The 22,920-nt window shown below is 38.6% G+C and overlaps 1 protein-coding gene and 1 long non-coding RNA gene across 7 annotated transcripts in view; one reads left to right on the top strand and one right to left on the bottom strand.

Annotated features, from left to right (window-relative positions):
* Positions 1-22,920, bottom strand: part of csmd3b (CUB and Sushi multiple domains 3b) — a 642,306-nt gene that overhangs the window by 557,458 nt on the left and 61,928 nt on the right. The window lies entirely within an intron of this gene.
* Positions 2,894-22,417, top strand: LOC116730789 (uncharacterized). The gene is made up of 3 exons (XR_004341414.1): positions 2,894-2,906; positions 10,864-10,866; positions 22,328-22,417. It is a non-coding gene; the product is annotated as an uncharacterized LOC116730789 (long non-coding RNA).

The following is a 22,920-nucleotide window of genomic DNA, read 5'->3' as shown; positions in this document are numbered from 1 at the left end:
ACATGAGAAGGGCTTCTCACCTGTGTGAATTCTCATGTGAACATGTAAATTAGTTTTTAGGGAGAAACTTCTTCCACAAGTCCCACAAGAGAAAGGCTTATCACCTGTGTGAATTCTCACGTGAACATGTAAATTAGTTTTTAGGGAGAAACTTCTTCCACAAGTCCCACAAGAGAAAGGCTTCTCACCCGTGTGAATTCTCATGTGAACATTTAAAATAGTTTTGAGGGAGAAACGTTTTCCACACGACCCACAAGAGAAAGGCTTCTCACCTACGTGAATTCTCATGTGCCGAGTTAAAGTCCTTCTTTCACTGTAACTCTTTCCACAGGTCCCACATGAGAAGGGCTTCTCACCTGTGTGAATTTTCATATGAACATTTAAATAATCTTTGCAAGAGAAACTTCTTCCACAAGACCCACAAGAGAAAGGCCTCTCACCTGTGTGAATTTTCATATGAACATTTAAATAATCTTTGCGAGAGAAACTCTTTCCACAAGACCCACAAGAGAAAGGCTTCTCATCTGTGTGAGTTATCATGTGGACATTTAGAGCGTCCTTTCGAGAGAAACTCTTTCCACAGGATCCACAGGAGAAAGGCTTCTCACCTGTGTGAATTCTCATGTGAACATTTAAAACACCTTTTTGAGAGAAACGTTTTCCACAGATCCCACAAGAGAAAGGCTTCTCACCTGTGTGAGTTATCATGTGGACATTTAGAACGTCCTTTCGAGAGAAACTCTTTCCACAGGATCCACAAGAGAAAGGCTTCTCACCTGTGTGAATTCTCATGTGATCAGTTAAAGGCCCTCTTTCACTGTAACTCTTTCCACAGGTCCCACATGAGAAGGGCTTCTCACCTGTGTGAATTCTCATGTGATGAGTTAAAGTCCCTCTTTTACTGTAACTCTTTCCACAGGTCCCACAAGAAAAAGGCCGCTCATCTTTGTGAATTCTTATGTGTCTTAGCAAGATATCGTTTCGAGAAAAGGTTTTATCACAAATTTTACAAGAATATAATTTTTGCCCTGCGTGAGCTTTCTTGTGCTTTTTTTGTTTTGAAGTGTCAGTTCTGCCTTTCTGCTCTTTGGTTTTCTCATATTTCTCCTTTTGTTTTTGTTCTTCCTTTCTCTTTTTTCCTGGGTCTTCAGAATTGATTCCTTCCTGATTCTGGTTCTCAGTTTCTGCAGAGCCATGAGAGATGAGTTGGTTCCTCTGTGGTTCTGTTTCATTGAGAACCTCCTCCTCTTCACACACACAACATTGTGGGAGATCTGGACAAAAAGACAAAACAAAAGCCTTTAAATGTCAATCAAACAAGGAAGTCTTCATTTTAATATTTTGTTGGATAAAAACAGGATTTCTGGAGGGTTATTCTAAAATCGCAATCTTACAAGAATGAACATTAACTCAACCAATGAGATTCTTCTGACCAGAATGGAACTAGATGTGAGTCAAAATATGATATTATGGACCTCCAGGTGAGTAAACAAGATGGTGATAGCTTAACTTAGTGGCTTAATCTAGTGGCTTCCATTCAAATATTACAAAACGTTTTCTTCCTCTATGTAGCTTCAGGATATATATCACATCAAAGAATGACATCAAATCTCTAAAGCAAAGCCCTAAAGTGCTTTCAAATCTTGACCCACTGATATTGTCAGACATTGCTCCACTCACACACTCAACACACACTTTCAAAAGCACGACTAAATCTCAGCCTTTACTTTCCTGCGATTCGCAGCAGAATTGGTAACAGTGGGGTGATTGTTGTTAACATGCAGAAAATAATGGCAAAATGATCCTATTGAAAATATTTGACATGAATGTTGGACACTTTGGAAGATTAAATATGAAAGGTGAAAATGGACAATGATATAATAATTTAATACGTTAATTTAATACACATCTTATGTTCCTTCGTTCGCCTCCTCTCCCCCAAATCCAGGCAACATTTCCCATATTCTCAAACCTACAGCTTGACAGGTATGGGGCAAGGTGAGAGTTCATCTATTAAACTCACTGAAGATGAATACATAAACTAAAAGCTGGAGTACAGACATTTTTTATAAGATAAGACTGTCACGGATCACAAACTGTAATTTAGATATTATATGATGAATAGTAAACAGTCCAGGTCAAAGTTGATCTTTCCAAGTATTTTAAATACTTAGAACGATATGAGATGCGTTTAAGGCACTTTTTAAAGTAGGAAATTAAACCTCAATGACACCAATAAGCAACTAATTTGTAGAATAAAAGTTAAATTATAGCTAAAATTAAACATAATTGAGACTTTTACTATTTTTATTTTTTTAGGTCTAGCAGAGAAGAACCTGCTGGCCCTTACAGCCAACCAGTGAGTATTTAATATTTATCATTTGTGCAGATTGTTTAAATAGTTTTCAGACACAGTGATGTTTAACCAGTCTCTCCAGTAAACTGTATTCGCTGTAAGATTTCCTTCAGTGTAACGTTTGTTTTGGGTTTTTTTTGTTTGTTTTTTGTCTTTAAGTAGTGTTAATCATTGATATTTTCAGGCTAGTATCCTAGCTTTCCTATACTGCTTTGCAATTCACTGAAATGTCTGTTTCACAAAAACAAATGCCTATCCTTTCTGCATGTTCTAAATATGCATTTTATATTTTGATTTTATTTTTCATTTGATCTGGAAATGAAATCTTTTTTTACATTTTAGTTTTTTTTCTCTTTTTAAGTTTAGTTGGAGTAAGGTATTTCATGATTATGGATTGTTGTTGGGATGTGGTTTAGACTGATTTATTCGATTAGATATAAATTTTCTATTAAGCTTGGGGTTTTGTTTTTGTTTTGACGTTGATTTTTGTTTGTTTTTCCTTTGAAATGTTTTTTATTGTAATTTTTTTTCTCCTCCTTAATTAGCTTTTGTGTTACATTTTCATTTTCTTTATTATTGTTTCTTGGGTTTTTACGTCTTCAATCATTGGTATGATACCTCCACACTTTTCCTGGACAGAACATATAGAGGACCGCCTCCCTGGCAAGGAGGGGCTGCAAGATAACTTTTCCTACCAAACACAGTCATATTGTTATAGGGTTGAACAGGTGAATGCCGGTAGGTTTTTCGTATCTTGTGTATATGTGTTTAGTTGTTTTTGTTACATCTTCCAGGATAGTGTTGTGTTATGTCTTATGACTGAGGAGGGAAATGTGTGTTGATTAATATTAACTATTATCATATTTATTTAGAATCAAAAGGGGGGAAATGTGATGGAAAAATTACATTAAGGTCACATCTGCTAGTCATGTTATATGAATTATTGTGAACTTTCACCAAAAGAACTATTTGGGTTACATGTAGAAGGTTGGAAGTTGTTTTCTACAGCTGCATCAGAACCAGACTGTCTCACCTCTTGTTGTTAAATCTTTATCCTTGGTATAAAACTCATGTGTTTCTCTGCCTGACAGCTTTTCATCCAGACCTGCTTCATTACTGACTGTCCTACAAGCTCTCTGTATTGTGCACAATATATGAATAAACCTGACTGAGTGATTTCACCTGAACAGTGCTTGGAAATAGTATTTTATCCACAACAGTAATCTATTAATAAAGTTTGACTGACCTATTTGACTATTTTGATGACATGAATTTTAGCGCAGCTCCATCTAATGGATGCATAACGTAACTCCAGCCTCTACTGTAGCGTCTATCCTATGCGCCTTAAACACGGTGCAACTTATATATGAAAAAAGTTTTAAAATAGGCCATTCATTGAAGGTGCGCCTTATAATGTGGTGCGCCTTATAGTGCGGAAAATGCGGTAATTGTGCTTTATAATAATTGTAAAAAATAAAGGTAAATGCTTCACGGATTTCGCCTATCATGGGTTCTTTTGGGAACACAACCCCCGAGAAAAACGAGGGTTCACTGTATAGGTACATGTTTAAATAAAATGAAGATTGTTGAACTACTGACATGTCTCTGAAATGCCGAGCAAAAACTTTGTGTTTATTTTCAGAAAATGAGAAAAGGTCAAAATAATTTAAAAATGCAGCGCTTTCAGACCTTGAATAATGCAAAGAGAACTAGCTCATATTCATTTAGAAACAACAAAACAAATGTTTTAACTCAGGAAGAGTTCAGAAATCAATATTTGGTGGAATAACCAGGAGGTTTTCAATGGGGTTTAGTGCAGTGGTCTCTTCATTTTTTCCAGACCTGTATGTAGTTGTTAACGGTTTTAGTTGGACAAAACTATTTAATTTCTTATGTGAATGTATGTAAATAAGCAGTGAAGTTTAGAAAAATGCACCAACAAATAACTTCTCTTGGTCCTTAGCACTGCTGGGGGCTAAGGACCCCTAAAGGTCAGATCCTAGAATCGCCCCTGGGTTTAAATATTCTGCTATTAGAGCAGAATACTCCAGTCCAGCTTTGAAGAGTCTGGGTGTTGTAGTTTTTAAACTAGAGTCGATTAAACATGCGGAAGGAAAAAATAGGTGGAATCGCCCTTTAGCCATTTCCCGAATCGGAAGCTTGAATTGGAAACCAACTTCAGCTTCGTCTTTCTTAAACCTGATTAATCAGTAAAACATGAAGGTGTTTCGTACCTATCCGGTGTAAGATGATCCTCGGTATCCGGGTAAAATCCATCAGTCTGCGCTGATCCTCCATCTCTTCCTCCATCTTAACGTTGATTTCTTTAAACTCTGTGAATGTTTCTCCAGCAGGAGTTACCTGCTCGTTGATAAACTCTCTCTGAGGCGGAACTGAAGACATTTTCACTGAAAACACGGAAATATTTACCGAAAACACCAAACCTGTTTTCAAACTACCTTCTAAGAGGAGCTAATGCTACCTCGTGAGCTCCGTAGCTTTCTGTGTGTTTCACTTTGGCTGCACTGAAGAAACTGAAAACGATTTTTAGTTCCCGCTTGAATGTTCCGCTTTGAGCCTCCTCTCAACATAAAGTTATATTAAATATCTTACAACATTAATAAAAGGTTTATATATTTCAGTGAGTGAAACACAGTATTAAAGTAATTACACAAACACACGGATGTTTCCAAGCCTTTTATTTCTGTTAATTATGAGGATTTTCCACATTTAATGGAAACACAGCATTTATGATTAGAATAATACATCATACTGACACTAATGAAAAAAAGGTAATTTCTCCTTTTCATGGAGCCTAAACTGTATGAATGGACACTATTTAGTTTATGTACAACTAAATGCATTTTAAAAAACACATTTAAAAACAAAATTGTTCAAGATATTTTAGGATTGCAATACTTAAATCACACAATGTAATTTTACTTGTCTTTTATATGTTGCAGTAATTGAGAAAATTGGTTTGTATAAATTTAAGTAAATACAGTCTATTTTTCTGCTTAGCTAGCAATTTGCCAGTTAGTTCCCCAGTCTGAACTTGTGAACAGTGTCTTGATTCAGTCAAATCTTCTATCCTGTATCTCCTGAACTCTGATATTCTACTACATCCACTCTGTGAATGTTTTGCTTGCTGGTCTTCATCATGCTTTGAATGCAGTATCTGGTTTCTCTTACTTTAACCCGCCCAACTTGCACCTCATGTTAGCCTTTTTGATACCCGCCCTGTGAGGCGGTGCTTCACAATACCCCTCCTGGTTGTTTCAGAAGATGAGAAGACATGGTGACTGAGTTTTAGACACCAGTAGCCAGCTCATGCTGCTTTTACTAGATGGCAGTCCTAAAAGTACATGCCTTTAAAATATGAATAAATACATAATATTTCATAATTCTTTGATCCAGCAGTGATAGAAGTTTAGTAATAATGCAAATCTTTCATCACATTTGCCCCACATTCCCTCCTAATTCAGGGATTGTGGTTTCTTAATTTCAGTGTTTATGCTACTGGACGAGAAACAGAGTTAAAATTGTCTTTTGTTCCTCACAGCACCTGTGCAGATCGATCACTGTGCGGTTTGAAGAGTTGGGTAGGAACTGTGTTTGCAGCCCCGGCCCTCATAATGAAGAACGGCTCTAGGAGCCGGTTCCCATGGTTCAATTCAAAGAACCGACTCTAACAGCCCAAACATTCGGGACCGACCCATCAGCCAGATTCAGCAACCTATCTGTTTTTATTACGAATACGATAGTTTATAAAAATAGACATAGTATAAAACATATTTACTGAGATTACATTATAGAGTTCCAATTATAGCAGCATATTTTATGTTTCAGGTCAGTGTTGCTTCATAGACTGTCAGCTCCATCAGTATCAACCTCCAGGTAAAACAGCCGGTGTTGTTGCACAGGTGAGAGATCTCCTGCTGCATGTTTCATTGGTAATCGTTCTGCACTGATTGCTGGAGAACTCAGACTTCAATCATAGTAGCAGGCAGAAATGAGGAACCTTTACTGGGGTCAACAAAATGGAAGACACGGCGTGTCTTATCTCTCAAATATCAAATATCTCTACAAAAGGAAGAAAGGAGACCAACAGATTATTCAACCAGCTTTAGCTCTGTAGAGCAAATAATAATAATAATACAAAAGACTTTGAGGCATTTTTTTAAATCACATCACAAAAGAGAAAACTTTTGTCTAGATTAGTTCTGGAGAGCCGGTACCTCAGGCCAAACGGATCCAAAGAGAGACAGCAGACAGAAGCAGCACAAAACCAAGAGTAAAAAAAAAGACAAAAAGAAACAGATAATATTTCTGTGGGGACTTAATGGACCAAGAACTGATTGATGGATGTAAGCTCCCGCTGATCTCGATCATCGCTGAGTGTTTGTGCTGCCGAGCCTCTTGAGGGGTTTAAAGAAAGGCCAACAGGAAAACATCTAAACGCGAAAATGAATGTACAGAATCACAGAGGAGGACAAAAAAGTCCCAATACAAACAGATAGCCAGCAGCGACGCTACATATTAAAACAAAGATTTAAAGGAGAGTATCATTTTTCTTTGCAGTTTTCAGGTTTGTAAAAGTGTGAGTGTTTGAAAACTTTTGAAAGGTTTTATGTTTCATTGGACACAATGAAACAAATCTGGAAATCTAAATTCACACATTTTATGTAAATATTGCCAAAAAAAACCGTCTCTCCATAAACTGCTTGTATAACAACATAGACAGTGTAACCAACGGTAACACATTCCAAAGATGAAGGAAAACTCTGTGATGTCACAACTAGAGTCATGCTTGTGATGTCATCAGCACTCTATCTATGTAACAAACTTCTACCTTCTTGTCATTGCTTGCTGCACTACTGAGGAGTTCAGACGCACGCAAAGCGCTTTTACAGTGAGATTGTTAGCAGACTGATTTGAACAAGTACTATTTTGTCAAAACATGGCACATCAAAGCCAAAATTGTTCCATCAGTGAGATAGCCAAAGGACGTCAGTATGGGTGGGTAGGAAACAGACCTCCTCCCTTTGATTTCCACATAGAGATACAACGACTTGCCTCTCTTTTAAAAATGGAGAAAGCAAAATTATTTGACCAGAACCAAAAGCTGGACGACACCCAAACAAAACTGGAGGAAACAAAAGCTGAGGTAGAGAGGCAGAGAGCTCTTAAGGAGATTTTCATCGGCAGGAGCATCGAGTTGAAGAAAAAACTACAGGCAATTGAAAAGGGCAACAATCCAGAGACTCTCAGCCCAGCAATTATCGATTCCGAGGTGGACAGCCACACAAAACAGCAGCTGCAAGAGGACTTAGACCTAGCGAAGATAGATCATATTGCCACAGAGCGAGCGTTCATGTCAAGGATTGAGGAATTAAAAGACAAAAACAGAGCACTCCAACAAGAGCTGGACGACATGAAGGCTAAATACGAGGAGCTTCAGTCCAAATCTGAAGCAGACATTAGTGAGATCAAACGTCAGGCTGACCTGCAGGTGGTCAATGAAGACAAGATCAGACAGGGCCAAAATTTAATAGAGAAAATGTCCAAGGAGATCAGCAGCTTCAAGGAATCCGAGAAATACCTGTTGAGAGAACTGGAACAGATTAATGGTTCATACGAAGAACTAAAGTTGAGGTATGAAGCAGATTTGACTCATATGACAGAAGCTAATTTGGAAAAAACCAAGCATGATCTTGTTGAGCTCATCAAGGCACTCAGAGCAGAGAAGGACAACCTCAATCAGAAAAATGCAGAAGATATCTCTTTCCTCCAATGGCAATCAACTAAGGCAATAAAACATCTGCAATCTGTTCTGGAATTCGCAACAGTTAATTACCACGAACTAAAAGCCAGATATGAAGGAAATGTTCTGACTCTAATGCAGCAGTTAGAAACATCTAAGCAGCATATACATAAAGAGATTAAAACTTATTCAGAGCAAATGATGAGTGTCCTGAAGATTATCACCGAGCTTAAAGCTGAGAAAGACAGTCTCCTAAAACAACTGACTGCTTTTCAACAACTTCCCTCCGGCTGTGAGCTTAACTCACAGCAGGAAAACATGAAAACTGATCATCAACACAAACACGAATTAGGACCTGAGAGACAAAAAGAACCAAACGAGAAAGACACTACCCCGGAAAACAAGGTTTCTGACACTGCGTCCATGGATCAGGACCGTCTGACAGAGGAAACCCTGTCAGAAAACATTGATGTTCCTGATGCCTCTCCCAACCAGGTAAATGACTTTATGGAAAACATGCCGAATAACATGGAATCCATGGACGTGACGGACCGCTCTGTGGAAAATCTGTCACAGGAACCAGTGGGGGCAGTCGCCGAGGAAAAATCAGTGTGGAAGAAGATACGACACTGTTTGGGGCTCAGAAAACCACAAATGTTCAAGAAGAAAAGCAAGAAAGCCTCTGAGTCAAGCGACTAGGAAAAAATTTAATTTCTGAACCGTTTGCAACCCCAAAATATATTTCTTATTTTAGATCCCCCCCAAAAAAATGACCGTGGGTTTTTCTCCGGGTGCTCCGGTTTCCCACAGATTTCCAAAACCATATAAATTAGGGTTATTGACCAAAGTAAATTGTCCTCAAAAAAGGTAGTATTAATTTCTGGAAAATTTAATTTGCAAACGGTTCCGATTGGAGAAACATTTGTGGTGAGAAAAGCAAGAAAACCTCTAAAACAAGCAACTAGTTAAAGAGTCCAGGTCAGTCCTGAACCATTTTCAAAACCCCAAATTACATTTTACATTTTAGACTAAAAAACAAAAAAGGACAACACGGTGATGCAGTGGTTAGTGCTGCATCTTCACAGAAAAGCGTTCTTCATTCTCAACCAGGCGCCTCTTTCTGTGGGAGTTTGTCTGTTCTCCCCGTGTTAGTGTGGGGTTTTCTCCGGGTGCTCCGGTTCCCCCCAGGATTTCAAAAATGATTTAAATTGGGGTTATTGACTAATGTACATTGTCCTCACAAAGGTATTAATTTCTAGAAAATTGAATTTGCAAATGGTTCAGATTAGAGAAACATAGTGAGAGTTGCCCTCCACAGGTTGCTCTCCGCAGGTTGCTCTCCACAGGTTGCTCTCCATAGGTTGCCCTCCGCAGGTTGCCCTCTGCAGGTTGCCCTCCACAGGTTGCCCTCCACAGGTTGCTCTCCACAGGTTGCTCTCCACAGGTTGCTCTCCACAGGTTGCTTTCCACAGGTTGCCCTCTTCAGGTTGCTCTCCACAGGTTGCTCTCCACAGGTTGCTCTCCACAGGTTGCTCTCCACAGGTTGCTCTTCCCCACCAGTTTCTAGATGCAGTCAAGGTTTTTTAATGGGATCCGTTTTAGTGGCCTTAGCATCTCGTCTCTGCTTTTTGCAGATGTGATGAGGTCCTATTGGCTTCATCAGCTGTGGGCAAATAATCTTTGTCGTAGGCCTAACAAGGCGAATGCCTGAACTGGAAAAGGAGGGGCCCTTGCTGTTGCTGTTGAGCCATGTTGCATTGCTTGATAGCTAGTTGTTGCCAGGAATAAACCCAGTCCTGTTTTTTTCCTTTGCAAAAGTTGTTCTCACTGTTGCTTTTGATATATTTTAAAGAAATGTTTATTGTCACAATAGAAGGAGCAAAGAGTCGGGGAGGAGACAACAGACCAGAGGCCAGCAGCAGGACCATGATGTAGGATCTTCTCTTACCTGAGAATAATTTGCTTAAGACGAGCAAATTATTACAGACACACAATTACTTATCTTAGAGATATGTAATAATTTGCTTATTATCTTAGAGATAATTTAATTATCTCTAAGATAATAAGCAAATTATTACTTATCTTAGAGATACGTAATAATTTGTTTATTATCTTAGAGATAATTCACTTATCTCTAAGATAAGCAAATTATAACTTATCTTAAATATCAGTGATAATTTGCTTATGCCCTAATTTCCACACGACTCACACAAACACAACCCTAATGCTCTTCATGTAAGTGGAGCACAAAATCAACACAATGTTTATGAGCCACACAAATGTGGACACGTTGTGTGTCTGACCCACACAAACACAAACACGCACAATGCAACACAGGCACACATATATATTCCTACATAGCTTATTTCTTACAAATGAAGTAAATCATAAAAATAGTCAAATAAACCCCAGCTAGTAGATATGAACGCTCCTCTTGCCGGTGCTCAGATTCTGTGTCTGTGACACCCAGAGGAGGTGAAATGATCCCATATGCCCCATTTATATTTTATTTGTAAATATTTCTGACAAAATGTAACTGTTGTTGCACCAATTATTACAGTAGTTTAATTTTTAGCTTCACCGCACAGTCACATTTAGATATAGAAAAATCCATATTGGAATATTGGAATATTCCAATGTTAGCTATTGGAACAGTTAGCAGGCCATGACGGCAACACTGTCTTTAGAAGACTGCTTGATACTGGATATTACGACATTTAATTTCTATTTACATTGAACTGAGTTGGTGATTTGCTGATGCATATTGGAGCATTAAATATTTGATCAGTTCTGACATGTAGCAAGTGGTTACTGGACACTTTTGTTGTTCATACGTTGATTGATATGATTCCTTTGGAGCTGAACACAGTTCCCCGCCTGCTGCTGTTTACTCAGGATGATTTGCGTTCTCAGATCCTTTCTCAGGAATCATAAATGTTTATGCAGGAAATTACAACACCGTCTCTGTCCTGAATTTCAAATATAGAGGCAGAGGCGAAGGATGAGACAAAGTCAGTTTTGCTTCGTTCTTTTCATATTTTTTTTCAGTCACTTAAGGAACCGCAAAACTAATTTTGTGGTAAAATTCTGCAGAATTCATGTGGTTTGTTTCTAAGTCAGATCAGGATAAAAAATTCAAGCTTATGATTTTTTACTAAGTGTCCAGATGAAAAGCTAACTGGGACTTAATGGCCAACATGGTGGAATACTTCAATAGAGGCTAAAAAGACGTTAGATAAACTGAATGCAGTTGACATAAACTTCAACTCCATGATGATCAAAACATTTATGTTTTTTTGTTTTTTTTTACTGATAATAAAAGAGTTAAAAAGTATTTTATTGTGATGTGATCTTCTATAAAGATCTTATCAGAAATAGTTTCTTTACTTGATGTAGAAAGATCATACGATTGTTTGAGAATAAATTCTCAGAAGGATGAAAGTTAGTCTCAGTTTGAACACAATCAAACTGAAAATGTTCATGTCAATTGTAACAGTTATGGGCTAGGCAGCTAACTGCGGCTACATAAGCAGCATCAGAAGAGTGGCCTTTTAAGGAGCCTGAGGTGTGAAAAAAACAGGACGCAGTGCTTTTAGTTTTGGTGAAAATATATTAAGTGATTTGAATAAAAAAACATACAATTACAACAACACAATGAGACACATGAGAATTGAGTCAGAATAAATTGATTTCCAAATCATAAAGTCCATAGTCCATTCCTAGCTCGCCATCTTTCGATCCAGATGAGGATCTGATCCGACAGGTGAAAAAAAAAAAAACCCCGACCTAAAAGGTCAGAAAACCCATGAAGTGTTTTATCAGAAACAATTATGTACAAATATAACACAAAGTAAATAATTATTAAATTTAAACATGTAGTTTATGCATACTAAATGCAAATGCAATATTTAGATTCCTAATAATTAAACAAACATTTCAATCAGGTTAAATTAACCATAATTTAAATAAAACAAAACAAAACTATCATATTTCAACTAATCAATTTAAAGTTAAAGTGCACTTCCAAAATATCAATCAAGAAAAATAAAATAAATTAATCATCAAATACTCAAGCAGAGTGAGGGAAGGAAAATAAATAAATAAATAAATATATATACTGCGTAAAATCAACTTAAGTGTAGCTACATTCTGTTCTGATCAATTTTATCTTAAACTTCAGTGCCTCAGCATCAATGTAAAGGTGTCAGAATACGCACAAAATTCAGCAACAAGTTACCTTTTAGAAGAGAGTGGGGCGTACTGAGCCACAATCAGCACTAACAGAATCCTGGTGGCGGTCCAGGTAAACAATGCCAGTGATTCTAATAAAACAACCCTCCAATGAGCAATCGAGCAGAAGTACCACATGAAAAAGTAATACTGTTAACAAATAACAAACTCATCCAGCAATCAAATCAATAGGTTCAAAGATTTTTGGAGGAATTCCTGAGGAAGACGCCAACAGCAAGCCACAATCAGTGGAACAGGTGAGGATCTTTTACTGCGCACTGGAGGCGTGGCTTTAAATAAGTTAGCAGAGTTCGGGCAACACAGGAAGTGGGCCCGCAAAAATAAAAGTCCTTTACTAATTGCGGGTTACACAATGCAATATAATCCCGTGAGTCCACTATGAATAATTCAGCTCCTCCGGGGGAATCCCGAGGCGTTCCCAGCCCAGAGATATAGTCCCTCCAGCGTGTCCTGGGTCTTCCCCGGGGCCTCCTCCCGGTGGGACGTGCCCGGAACGCCTCACCAGGGAGGCGTCCAGGAGGCATCCTGACCAGATGCCCGAGCCTCAACTGGCTCCTCTCGATGAGAAGGAGCAGCGGCTCTACTCTGAGTCCCTCCCGGATGACTGAGCTTCTCACCCTATCTCTAAGGGAGAGCCCAGACACCCTACAGAGAAAACCCATTTTGGCCGCTTGTATCCGCAATCTCGTTCTTTCGGTCATGACCCAAATCTCATGACCGTAGATGAGGGTGGGAACGTAGATCGACCGGTAAATCGAGAGCTTCGCTTTTTGGCTCAGCTCTTTCTTCACCACGACGGACCGGTACAACGCCCGCTTGACGGCAGACGCTGCGCCAATCCACCTGTCGATCTCCAGCTCCCTTCTTCCCTCATTCATGTACAAGATCCCAAGATACTTGAACTCCTCCACTTGGAGCAGGACACCCCCCCTGAACCGGAGAAGGCACTCTACCCTTTTCCGGCTCAAGACCATGGCCTCGGATTTGGAGGCACTGATCCTCATCCAGGCCGCTTCACACTCGGCTGCGAACCGCTCCAGCAAGAGCTGCAGATCACGACCTGATGAAGCCAATAGGACCACATCATCCGCAAAAAGCAGAGATGACGTCCTAAGGCCACCAAAACGGATCCCCTCAACACCTTGGTAAAAGGAGATAGGTAAACACCTGGTTTTAGACCACAATAACTTATTAGTATGGTGTAGGGCCTCCTTTTGCAGCCAATACAGCGTCAATTCGTCTTGGGAATGACATATACAAGTCCTGCACAGTGGTCAGAGGGATTTCAAGCCATTCTTCTTGCAGGATAGTGGCCAGGTCACGACGTGATGCTGGTGGAGGAAAATGTTTCCTGACTTGCTCCTCCAAAACACCCCAAAGTGGCTCAATAATATTTAGATCTGGTGACTGTGCAGGCCATGGGAGATGTTCAACTTCACTTTCATGTTCATCAAACCAATCTTTCACCAATCTCGCTGTGTGTATTGGTGCATTGTCATCCTGATACACGGCACCTCCTTCAGGATACAATGTTTGAACCATTGGATGCACATGGTCCTCCAGAATGGTTCGGTAGTCCTTGGCAGTGACGCGCCCATCTAGCACAAGTCTGGGGCCAAGGGAATGCCATGATATGGCAGCCCAAACCATCACTGATCCACCCCAATGCTTCACTCTGGGCATGCAACAGTCTGGGTGGTACGCTTCTTTGGGGCTTCTCCACACCGTAACTCTCCCGGATGTGGGGAAAACAGTAAAGGTGGACTCATCAGAGAACAATACATGTTTCACATTGTCCACAGCCCAAGATTTGCGCTCCTTGCACCATTGAAACCGACGTTTGGCATTGGCACGAGTGACCAAAGGTTTGGCTATAGCAGCCCGGCCGTGTATATTGACCCTGTGGAGCTCCTGACGGACAGTTTTGGTGGAAACAGGAGAGTTGAGGTGCACATTTAATTCTGCCGTGATTTGGGCAGCCGTGGTTTTATGTTTTTTGGATACAATCCGGGTTAGCACCCGAACATCCCTTTCAGACAGCTTCCTCTTGCGTCCACAGTTAATCCTGTTGGATGTGGTTCGTCCTTCTTGGTGGTATGCTGACATAACCCTGGATACCGTGGCTCTTGATACATCACAAAGACTTTTTAATAATAATTCTTTATTTAATCAGGTAAACCCCGTTGAGATCTAGATCTCATTTTCAAGAGGGACCTGCTGTCTTGGTCACAGATGCGCCAGCAAGACGTGCACCAACAATTTGTCCTCTTTTGAACTCTGGTATGTCACCCATAATGTTGTGTGCATTGCAATATTTTGAGCAAAACTGGGCTCTTACCCTGCTAATTGGACCTTCACACACTGCTCTTATTGGTTCAATGTGCAATTAATGAAGATTGGCCACCAGGCTGGTCCAATTTAGCCATGAAACCTCCCACATTAAATGAGAGGTGTATCAGTTTCATTGTCCAACCCCTGTAAGTAGGGGGTGTCTCTCAGAACCCCAGAAGAACAGGACAAACAATTGATGCTGAGGAGACGAGACATAGGATGAGCAAAGAGAGGTGTGTTTCAAGCTGAATACAAAGACAGGAGAAAGAATTTGATGGGGGGAGAGGAAGCAGGTTGGGTTGACCACTCAAATAGCACAGAGACAGCTGAGGTGGCAAGTCTGATTATCCCACCAAAGAGCAGGAGGAGAAAGGTGTCTTTCAGACCAAGTACAAAGTATTGGGGGGACAGGAAGTCTAGACCACTAAAGAACAGCAGCCTTTCAGACTCACCAACAGTACAGGGCTGTGATAAAGAATTACAATAAGCCAATAACATCCACTCTATCTCATGACATCAAGCACTACGACCCACAGCGGGAAGAGGTGTCAAATTCATTAACATATACAGTAAGCCCCCTCCCCCATACTCCTAATTATTCATGTTCCTATTCATAACCTGTCATATTGCTACATTAGCTGGCTAGCATGTCGCTAGCTGCCTAGCTCAGCTAGTTTCTGTTAGCTCCCAAAAATGACTGGATTTTTAACCCTGATAGGTTTTTTAAACTGGATTCTCCCTGGGAAAGGAGGCCATAATATTAACACATTTCTAAATTCATACAATTAAATTACAAGTTTACGTTCTTCAAAGTTTCGGACAGCTCCAATGACAAAATGATCGCAATTGTGGGTAATTCTGACTTTGACTGAACTTTAGTTTGGGGAACCATAATTAAACAACCTTACCGAGAACTCAAAACAAATTTATTATTGGCATAAAATCTGTCTCAAGTGCTACTGAACAAACATACAGACATTTACAAACTTAAAGCAAGTCATGAAACAAAAACAGAAGCTACCACTGCCGATGGACAAAAACCTTCATCAGTGTTCTTCTCTAACACGTAATTTCTCCTTTTCATGGAGCCTAAACTGTATGAACGGACACTATTTAGTTTATGTACAACTAAATGCATTTTAAAAAAAACGCATTTAAAAACAAAATTTTAGGATTTTTTTTTTTTTAGGATTTATTCATTTAGATTAAGAAACTTTTAAGAAAGTTTCTTAAAACTTTTTTAAAAAATCCTAAAATTAAGAAATTTTAGGATTTTTAGGATTGCAATACTTAAATCACACAATGTAATTTTACTTGTCTTTTAACAGAACACAATAACATAACATAGAGTTTATTATTAACATCACCAGCTTACCTGTAAATCAAAATATCTCTACTAGGAGTACAGCTACACAGCGCTCATAAACATCAGTGTTAGCGACCGTTATCTCTTCTTCTTCTTCTTGATGAAATTTATTGGCGGTTGGCAAAAAACGTTGGGTGAGCATTACCGCCACCAACTGGTAAGGAATGTGGACCACATGACAACACAAACAAAAAAAAAAACTATATCCTATTATATAACTTACTTTGTTTCAAAAAAATCAAATATAGCCTGATATCCTCTGCTTCCCGAGTCCTTTTGCAATAAATCAACAATATCAAATTTCATTTTCATATTACTAAGGTTTCTTATTAACTTGTTTCTCTGAAACAGATCATTCCTGCAACTTAAAATAACATGCTCCAATGTCTCATCTTCCCTGCAGTCACATTTCCCTGTCTGATGTTTCCCTATCAAAAATAGTGATCTATTTAGACCAGTGTGTCCAATCCTAAGTCGTGATGAGAAGAACCATGTTGGAATGTATATTGTAACTTTTTACTTTATAAAATAGTCTAATGTTATTATATCAGGTTATAGTCTTTCAGGTTGAAACTCAGTTGTAAAGTTAAACACTGAATTATTATACATGTTTTAGAGTTTTAGAATTCACTTTAAAAGCTGATTTTTCTCATAATCTGTATTACTAACACATCACATGAAATAACATAGATGGATGTGTGAATGACTTTATTTCTGTTGAAAGATGATTTTACATTTACAAGCAATGAAAACATGACATTTAAATTACAACATAACATTAAACCACTAGAAAAACATATATAATACAGAAATATATACAGAAACCAAGTCAACCACTAGACCAGAACCATGCTTCTGGTTTAGTGTATGTCATAGAGATATCTGAGAAAACCTCTACATCCAATGTATATAATAGTGTATATGTAGATTAAAGTCCAGGAAACATTATTGCTGAAGCAAAATTTGTCTGTGACTACACCAGTGCATACAGGAACAGCTAACAGTAATCATGAAACTAAAACAAAGTACAAGTACAACAAAAAATAAACACACAAGGACTACAAAAGTTTAAGTCTAAAACTAAAAATGTTCCAATGCATTGTTCCTTTAAAACGTTACAAATACACAGTACATTATTTCAAAAACACTTGAAGATTAAAAGTTCCCTTAAAATAAAATAAAAAAGTTTCATGGAAAGATAAAACTACTTGATACTTGAGGTTCAAATGATGCCGTTCTCATATGAACATTTAAACTTAATTTCTTGAGTGAAACTTTTTCCACAGGTCACACATAAGAAAGGCTCCTCACTTGTGAATCAGCATGTGACGATTCAAACTAAATTTGCTGGAGGTTGGTAGATAAGTATAAGTAAGTTTCCTCTGGTCCAATTCCTTTTCTGGGCTGGAAGAACAGGAGTCTAAAAAGTAATTGCTAACGTAGTTTTCTGGATTCTAAGTTTGTTCTAATCCCTGTTCTGGGTTGTTAGATAAGCATAAGTATTCTCTGGACTTTCTAAGTATGCTCTAAATTTGTAAAAGTAATGAGTACTCCTCAGTTTCTAAGTAATAATAAAAACTTAATGTTCCTGTACTGAATGAATTTTTTCTGGACTCTAAGTTTGTTCTAATTCATTTTCTGGTTGCAGTAATAGGAGTCCATCTGCATAATAATCTAAACATTAATCTAAGAAGTATAATATTGGTCTACATAGTGAGTACTGTACAGTTCGTAAAAAAAAATAAGCTAAAGAGTGACTAATAAACTAGAGTCTCTTGATTTCAAGTTTGTTCTAATTCCTTTTCTGGGTTAAAAGTGAGAACTCCACAGTGTCTAACAGGCAATAATCTAAAAAGTAACTGATAAGTAGGATGAAAAGACAACATTAGGAAGAATATGGCACATATGGCAAGACAAAAAAAAAAAGCTGGCAAAGACATTGAGGTCAGGGAGTGTGTGTCTGTAACTATGATGTGTTTGCAGATTAGCCCATGTCTCTCACAGCCTGTTCTCCAAATAAGTGTCTGATAAAGGTGGAATAATCAAGAGCGAATCCTTGAGAGTTCAGCCATAAGATTCCCCGGGTGACTTCAGGAGGGTGAGGAGATGGGAAGGAGACGTTTGTTTACAAAAACAAGAACATTTCACTGCTTTCATTTCTAAAGTATTTTACATCCAGTCATACACAGAAACTTCAAATAAAAGCTAAACTCAATTATTCTACATGGTACAGAACTCCATGAAAACTGAAATGCACAGAAATTAATCCTGTCTGAATGTGTTCCCCTCTTTAACTTCAGTATCTAATGGGATACTGATGGGGATCTTAAGTACAAATACGACTGAGAATTAAAACAAAAAACTGGATTAAGGAAAACAAGCTGCTAGGCAAAAGTAGACCTCAGGTTTATGTTGGTCAGACAGTGAAAGACACAATCACAGTGAATCACTAGCAGCCTGCAAGAATCTGTTGACTTTAATATGTTCAACTTGCTGTTTACATCATCTGACCAGATTTTCCATAGGATTAGATGCCAAATTGGATCGGATCTGTTTTGGACCTATGGCTTCTCATCAGAGTGAGTCTTCATGTGACGAGATAAATTACTTCTGTTACTGTAACTTTTTCCACAGCTCCCACATAAGAAAGGCTTCTCACTTGTGTGAATTCTCATGTGATTAGTTAAAGTCCCTCGTTCACTGTAACTCTTTCCACAGGTCTCACATGAGAAGGGCTTCTCACCTGTGTGAATTCTCATGTGAACATTTAAATTACCTGTTTGAGAGAAACTTTTTCCACAGATCCCACAAGAGAAAGGCTTCTCACCTGTGTGAATTCTCATGTGATGAGTTAAAGCCCCTTTTTCACTGTAACTCTTTCCACAGATCCCACAAGAGAAAGGCTTCTCACCTGTGTGAACTTTCATATGAGCATTTAAATGAGTTTTTAGGGAGAAACCTCTTCCACAAGACCCACAAGAGAAAGGCCTCTCACCATTGTGAATTTTCATATGAACATTTAAATAATCTTTGCAAGAGAAACTTCTTCCACAAGACCCACAATAGAAAGGCTTCTCACCTGTGTGAATTCTCATGTGAACATTTAAATGAGCTTTTAGGGAGAAACCTCTTCCACAAGACCCACAAGAGAAAGGCTTCTCATCTGTGTGAGTTATCATGTGGACATTTAGAGCGTCCTTTCGAGAGAAACTCTTTCCACAGGATCCACAAGAGAAAGGCTTCTCACCTGTGTGAATTCTCATGTGATAAGTTAAAGTCGCTCGTTCACTGTAAGTCTTTCCACAGGTCTCACATGAGAAGGGCTTCTCACCTGTGTGAATTCTCATGTGAACATTTAAATGACATTTTTGACAGAAACGTTTTCCACACGACCCACATGAGAAAGGCTTCTCACCTGTGTGAATTCTCATGTGCCGAGTTAAAGGCCCTCTTTCACTGAAACTCTTTCCACAGGTCCTACATGAGAAGGGCTTCTCACCTGTGTGAATTCTCATGTGAACATTTAAAGTACCTTTTAGAGAGAAACGTTTTCCACACGACCCACAGGAGAAAGGCTTCTCACCTGTGTGAATTTTCATGTGCCGAGTTAAAGTCCTTCTTTCACTGTAACTCTTTCCACAAGTCCCACAAGAAAAAGGCCGCTCATCTTTGTGAATTCTTATGTGTCTCAGCAAGATATCTTTTTGAGAAAAGGTTTCATCACAAATTTTACAAGAATATAATTTTTGCCCTGCGTGAGCTTTCTTGTGCTTTTCTTGTTTTGAAGTGTCAGTTCTGCCTTTCTGCTCTTTGGTTTTCTCGTATTTCTCCTTTTGTTTTTGTTCTTCCTTTCTCTTTTTTACTGGGTGTTCAGAATTGATTCCTTCCTGATTCTGGTTCTCAGTTTCTGCAGAGCCATGAGAGATGAGTTGGTTCCTCTGTGGTTCCGTTTCATTGAGAACCTCCTCCTCTTTACACACACAACATTGTGGGAGATCTGGACAAAAAGACAAAACAAAAGCCTTTAAATGTCAATCAAACAAGGAATCCTTCACTTTAATCTCTTGATGCATCAAAACAGGATTTTCTTGGGTTATTCTAAAATTATAATCTTACAAGAATTAACATTAACTCAACAAATGAGGTTCTTCTGACCAGAATGTAATTAGATGTGAGTCAAAATATGATATTATGGACCTCCAGGTGAGCAAACAAGATGGCGATAGCTTAACTTAGTGGCTTCCTGACAAATATTACAAAAAGTTTTCTTTCTCTATGTAGCTACACGATATACTGTATATGACATTAAAGAGTGACATAAAATGCCTTACGCAAAACACTAAATGGTTTTTTAATCTCAACCATTGATATTGTCAGACATTGCTCCACTCACACACTCAACACAAACTTTCAAAAGCACGACTAAATCTCAGCCTTTACTTTCCTGCAATTCGCAGCAGAATTGGTAACAGTGGGGTGATTGTTGTTGTAGCAAACCCCCGCAACCCCTAAATGAAGTATTTTGGCTTGACTGATGAACAGTGAGGTTTATTGAACGTAAACCTTGAGTTTCACCATAAAAGCTGTATGCACAATCACACAAACAAAAAGACAGTGAAAGCTACAAAAACACGCTCTTACAACCAAACGTATCAACTAAAAATAACGTTCACTACTAAAAATATTACAACAAATAAGTTGGGGTTATTTCCACTCCTGCCAAAATTATAACTAATTGGTTTACACAAGAACAGAGATAATTTTAACAAAATAACCCATGTAGACATTACCTTAAAAACCTTCTAACAACAGAATAAAAACATGTCATGACTGTTCAGGTTATTTACAGTCAGGGTTTCACTATATCCATGACTTCATAAAATCCTTAATGAAGTACCACTGAGTGACTGAAGGCATTCGGCGCACTGCTAACAGTCCTTAAACAGTCCAAGCCACATTGTGTGAAGGGAGGAGACGCTTCAAACGCTGTGCATGTAGGTCACTCATTCTCATCCCTCTGGAGCTCTGCGAAGCCTGCGACCGATGACACACTGGCGGATAAATGAAGCAACAGTTCTGCTTATCTCAGGGATTCAATGACCAACCCATCTGATTTTCCTTATGGTGAATCCTTTTCCTTGGTGCTTTACTTTGTCGTGGTTTTGAGATATGAAGAGTTTGCTTCGTTAATATTCCTTTGGGATCACATCTGGGTGCTTGAAGGAGTCCTTGAAAGATGGAAGTCGTCCTCCCACCTTGAGGAGACCGTCCATATCCATGACAACATCTAGTTAATGCAGTTTGTTGTGATGTGGTAGCTGGTTGCCTTTGGGTGTGGTAAGTGCAATGTTCACCCTGCATTCCTTTGTCGTGCACTTCTTCCACATCTTCAATTATATCATTCTTGTGTGCCACATAGTCCTTATTGTAACTTTCTTAATTGTTAAACCTTTGCTTTGAGTGTTTCAATGCGATTTCTGCAGGCCTTTTATTATCTGATGAGTCTGACGTTTGTTTAAATGGAAGAGCCTTCTCACTGTGTCTTTGTTTGTTTTTCTGTACGTTTATCCAGAAAAATGTGATCCTTTTGTGGGATTCTTTCATCCTTTACCTTTCCATCCTTAACACTGATCATATCCATTAGTGCTACAGAAGACCGTTCCTTTACCATAACTCTGTGGCACAGACTTGTTTCAGTTTCGTTTGACTCTGATGTGAAGCTACCAACAATGCTCCACCCTAGATCCATCTGTATAGCAAATGGCTCATTGTCCTTTCCCAGTAGAACCTTTTTTGGAGCTAAAGCTCTGGCACAATTAAATCCAATAAGTAATTCAGCATTGCAACTCAGGAGAGGAGGTAACTTATCCTCTATGTAGCTACAGGATATACAGTATATCACATTAAAGAATGACATAAAATGCCTAACACAAAACACTAACTGGTTTTTTAATCTCAACCTTTGATATTGTCAGACATTGCTCCACTCACACACTCAACACAAACTTTCAGCCTTTACTTTCCTGCGATTCGCAGCAGAATTGGTAACAGTGGGGTGATTGTTGTTAACATGCAGAAATTAATGGCAAAATGATCCCATGTTATGTTGCTGATTTAAGAAAAGCAGGGTTTCACAAGAAAAAGCCTTTTCACCTGTGTGAATCTTCATGTGATAAATTAAACTATTCTTTTGACTGAAACTTTTTCCACAGGTTGAAAATGTTAACGACTTCTTGTGTGAAGTCAAGCAAACATTTAGAGAGAAGGTTTTATCACAAACTTTACAAGAATATAATTGTTGGACTCTGTGAGCTTTCATGTGCCTTTTTTAGTTTGAACAATCAGTTTTACCTTTCTGGCATCTTTTGTTGTGTTTCTGTTCTTCATCTCTCTTTTCTCCTGAGTCCTCAGAATTGCTTCCTTCCTGATCCTGGTTCTCATCCTCAGCAGAGCCATGAGAGATGAGTTGGTTCCTCTGTGGTTCTGTTTCATTGTGGATTCTTTGCACATTAAGAGGATTCACCAAAATGTCATCAGTCTCTTGTTTCAGCACAAGCTGCTCTTCATCCTGACTGATGCAGAGTTGCTTCTCTTCCTCTTTGAACTCTTGATGTTCTGGTTCTTCTTTATCTGAAGTGGACTTCCTCTCCTGGTTGCTGAATTCATTGAGAACCTCCTCCTCTTTACACACCCAGCACTGTGGGAGATCTGCACAGATACACAAAACAAAAGCTTTTAAATGTGAGTAAAAGAAGGAAGTATTGATTTTAACCACTTAAAGCCTTTTCAAGTTATTCAAAGACAAAAATTACAAATTTATAAGTATGAAAATTAATTTAAGCAATTTAGTCC

Source organism: Xiphophorus hellerii, chromosome 13, assembly GCF_003331165.1.
Source record: "Xiphophorus hellerii strain 12219 chromosome 13, Xiphophorus_hellerii-4.1, whole genome shotgun sequence".
Classification (NCBI taxonomy): domain Eukaryota; kingdom Metazoa; phylum Chordata; class Actinopteri; order Cyprinodontiformes; family Poeciliidae; genus Xiphophorus; species Xiphophorus hellerii.
Note: the sequence above shows the minus strand (reverse complement) of the source record. Positions and strands in the feature narration are given on the sequence as shown.